Source organism: Malus domestica, chromosome 10, assembly GCF_042453785.1.
Source record: "Malus domestica chromosome 10, GDT2T_hap1".
NCBI classification, from domain to species: Eukaryota; Viridiplantae; Streptophyta; class Magnoliopsida; order Rosales; family Rosaceae; genus Malus; species Malus domestica.
The window spans coordinates 5,811,862-5,815,732 of record NC_091670.1 but is presented as its reverse complement, the minus strand read 5'-3'; the positions used below and the strand labels follow the sequence as shown (position 1 = coordinate 5,815,732).

General features: G+C 33.2%; 1 long non-coding RNA gene across 1 annotated transcript; it reads right to left on the bottom strand.

Moving 5' to 3' along the window:
- Positions 1-1,849: 1,849 nt before the first annotated feature.
- LOC139189073 (uncharacterized) lies at positions 1,850-2,868 on the bottom strand. The gene is made up of 2 exons (XR_011572575.1): positions 2,618-2,868; positions 1,850-2,328 (listed from the first exon to the last, which is right to left on the bottom strand). It is a non-coding gene; the product is annotated as an uncharacterized lncRNA (long non-coding RNA).
- Positions 2,869-3,871: the final 1,003 nt, after the last annotated feature.

Genomic DNA, 3,871 nt, shown 5'->3' with positions numbered 1-3,871 from the left:
AGGCAAATAGACAAAATAAAATGATGGACTATCGGAGGGAGGACGGCTGACGGTGACTGGGTTGGGCAGGGTGAAGATTTCTTTCATTGGCTTTTGTTTTGTTTTTTTTTGTTTTTGTTTTTGTTTTTTTTAAGTTTTACCCCTAAAAAAAGGTCATGTGGTCGACGTGACCACTTTTAACAGTAGAATGGATGAAAAATATACGGATTGACCAAATTGATTTGTTTCAATCAATCTCATGTCACCACTTTTAACGCTAAAATAGACGAAAAGTAGACGGATGGACCAAATTAATTTGTGTTAACCAATTTTTAGGACAAGATTGATTGATTTTTAACTTCAACACCAAAATGAAGAATTACACTTTTAACGCTAAAATGGATGGAAAGTAGACAGATGAAACAAATTGATTTGTGTTTGTCCTAAAAATGACAAGACCTACGTGGTGCATATGCATAAGCCGAGTAACTACTGAGGTAACTACGTCCTTCTTGTTAATGCCCAACTCACGAGCGAGCTAAGTTTGGCGAGTAGAATAGATGTGGTGGTGGTGGTATCGTATGCGCTATTGACTTTTGCACTTAGCGACTATGAAGTTCAGACAAGGTTGCTATATTCAATGCGAATTTCAGGATCTTCTGCATCAGGTTCAGCAACTTTAACTATATTTGTTAGAATATAAGTGCACCGATTTGAAAAAGATGAGTGTCTTTATCGTGCACGTGGTACGGGCGTTTGAGTGCCGAACTATGAAGTGCACTTGGGAGTAATCAATCATAAAATACCTCACTTCGCTGAAGAGCTAATGAACTGACCTCTTAGACAAAAGAATTGAAAACCCTTTGCCGGCAGAGACTTGAATAAAGAACCAACCAACCAGAAGCAATATTGTTTTTATGCTTAAAATTTTTGAGCAATTTTGGAAGTTAGCAAATAATTTAACATGGGAGTGCTCTTAACCAAAATTAGGGTGCTAATAAATCACCCTCTGTTTAACTATAGACAAATAATTTACTGGTTTCATGTGAACATTTGAAAGCATGCATGAAATTACAGAGTCGTTACAATAATATTTATAAAAATCAAAAGCTCATTGAAACAACTTATAATACATGTATTTTTTGTTATGTTGTTTTACATGACCGATTATTTCAAATTTTTTTTTAAATAACTAATACATAGACATATTTAATGAAAACAAAGTTAAGCGATAAAACCAATAAAGAGATAAGAGTTAAAATCTAAACTTAGGTGAAAGTTCAAGGTACCAATTCTATATTTTACTCTTTAAAAATTGAAGACATGCGTGGTATTTGTTATTTTAAATAGGAAGTTACTATTTAACCTGATTTTATTAAAGGTTGTCTATTGTAAAAAGGGATAAAATAGGTCAAATTCAATATTAATTTTCTTGTCAGTTCCTATTATGGTGGTTATATTGGTTTAACCATAGACAAAACGTTCACCAATTTCACGTGAAATGGTAGAAAAAACACACATAAATAGTAGTTACGAAATTCAAATATCTTTGACTTGTTTCATGTGAACATACAGAGAAGGTAGTTACGTAAAGTAAAATATAACTGAAACAATTTACGACACACGTACTAAATTTCATGTCCGCTCAAGCGCCCACGTGATGTTGGTAATAATTTAGGGAACAAATTGTTCTTCATTTTTTTAGGGAACAAATATTACACACTCAATGACATAGTAGCAATAATTTTATGGTGATCTTTACGATTACAGAATATTTTTAGATGATACCTTTGTAGTCTTACATTATAATTAATCTCTATGCTAAATCTCGGTGTAGTTCAAGGACAACCAATGACAAAGGCTTGATGTGGAGCAAAACCAACAAGTGTGCTTTATGGTACCTATACTAACCGACAGTTTATGTATATGTTCAAATACAAAAGCTTTGACATCACCTTAAAGCCATCCAAACATCCAAAATTAATCGGAGAGAACTACATAAGATAATATACAAAATAACCATAAAATGAGAGCTAATTTCTCAAATTAGGGTGTTTACAAATTAGTTAACTGTATGTTAACATTCCAAGGCGAAAGAGCCAATGCCATTGATCTAATCGGAAGAAGAGCAGACAATTATATGCTGCAAGGGATTCGTCACTTTGTTTCCATCGGCATGCTTTAAAAAATCCAGCCGGGGACTGTAAAAGGCCGTGGCAAACACACAAAATGTTTACCTGGCCATCTCTGGCATAAAGAATCCCTTCAATCCATATCCTGCCTACTTCGAAGGAAAGACATGTTTTGATGTCCTTAATTGAGAAGGCAATGTCTCAACATTTCCTGCTCCTGCAAAGAATTTACACAAGTCAAAATCTTTGAAGAAAGTTAAATATCGTCAAAGCAAGTTAAATACGTTATACTAATCTTCTTCTGCTCTACAGACGTTTGAAACATCCTAAAGGGTCAAAATAAACAAAAGATCGATATTTTATGGACAAAGGATGAGTTGAAAAAGAATTTGAGACAGAACAACACATTCAATCAATAAGATGTTAAGAGAAATTAGTCATTTGACAAATTTAATAAAAATTGAAAACAAAATTAATCAAGCAACTAACAAGTAATGAATATATACCTTCTTCCCTTTATGTCCTGTCTTCAGTCCATTTTCTCCCATGCCACTCATTTCTATAGTAAAGTAATTACAAGTTCCATCTAGTTTTTTTCAAGTCTCTCTCAATCTCAATTGTACTATTCACTTCCCACTCTCTTCTTCTCCCCTTCTTCCTCCCTCTAAAATATAAAAACCCACTCTCAGCAGCTTCTAAGTTGGTAACCATGATCGAATGAAAAAACTAATTGTGAAGAATATATCTATCACTCTATGTATTCATAAAGAAAGTTGGGAGGTGCTTATAGAAAGTTGGACGATAAAACCTATGTTGGGTGTTCACTTGTTTCACGTGAACATACAAACAAGGCGATCGGTGGTTACACAAAAGTAAAAGCTAATCGAAACACTGTATGCCCACGTATTAATTACCTTGTCAATTCACATGATGGTGGTTATAAAGTTGGTTTAGCCACAGAAAAAACATTCACCAATTTCACGTGAAATGACAAAGAAGATCACACACACACACACACACACACATATATATATATATATCAGTTACGAAATTCAAATATCTTTCACTTGTTTCACGTGAACATACAAAGAAGGTAGACGGTTATTACATAAAGTAAAATATAACTGAACAATTTACGATATACGTATTAAATTTCATGTCCGCTAAAGCACCCAAGTGATGTTGGTAATAAAGTGGGGTTAGCCATAGACAAAATGTTCATCAACTTCGTGTAAAATGACTGAGGATGTCTCACATGCACATAACAGTTACAAAATTCAAATAGAACTATTATTGGCACTCTAAAATTCTAATTGTACAATTGTTATAAGAATACTTTTCTTTCTAATTTTAAAGAGTTTGATGTGCACAATTAGTATATTTTTCAAAAAGTCGCTGAACATGTAGGTGAATGGCTAACAGCTGGGCCCGCTAGGCAGAGGGACGATAACTTGGGTTTCAAGCTCAGTCTTTCAATTTATCAACTGTTGGTTATTAATGGTCTAGATCAAATTCTCTCCGTTTGGGCAATCTTTTGAATTTAATCTAATTGATCAAATATATTTTTTTCAAATCCAACGATAAGTCACGGCTCAAATTTAAATTCAAAAAGGTCAAAATAATAAAATAAATTAAGTTTTATATTCTCGAAGTTAATGTACATTGTTATAATTTTTAGTCCATTGCCACTCACAATCCGGTCAATTGTTCCTCATTTTTTAGGGAACAAATATTACATACTAAATGACATATTACCAATA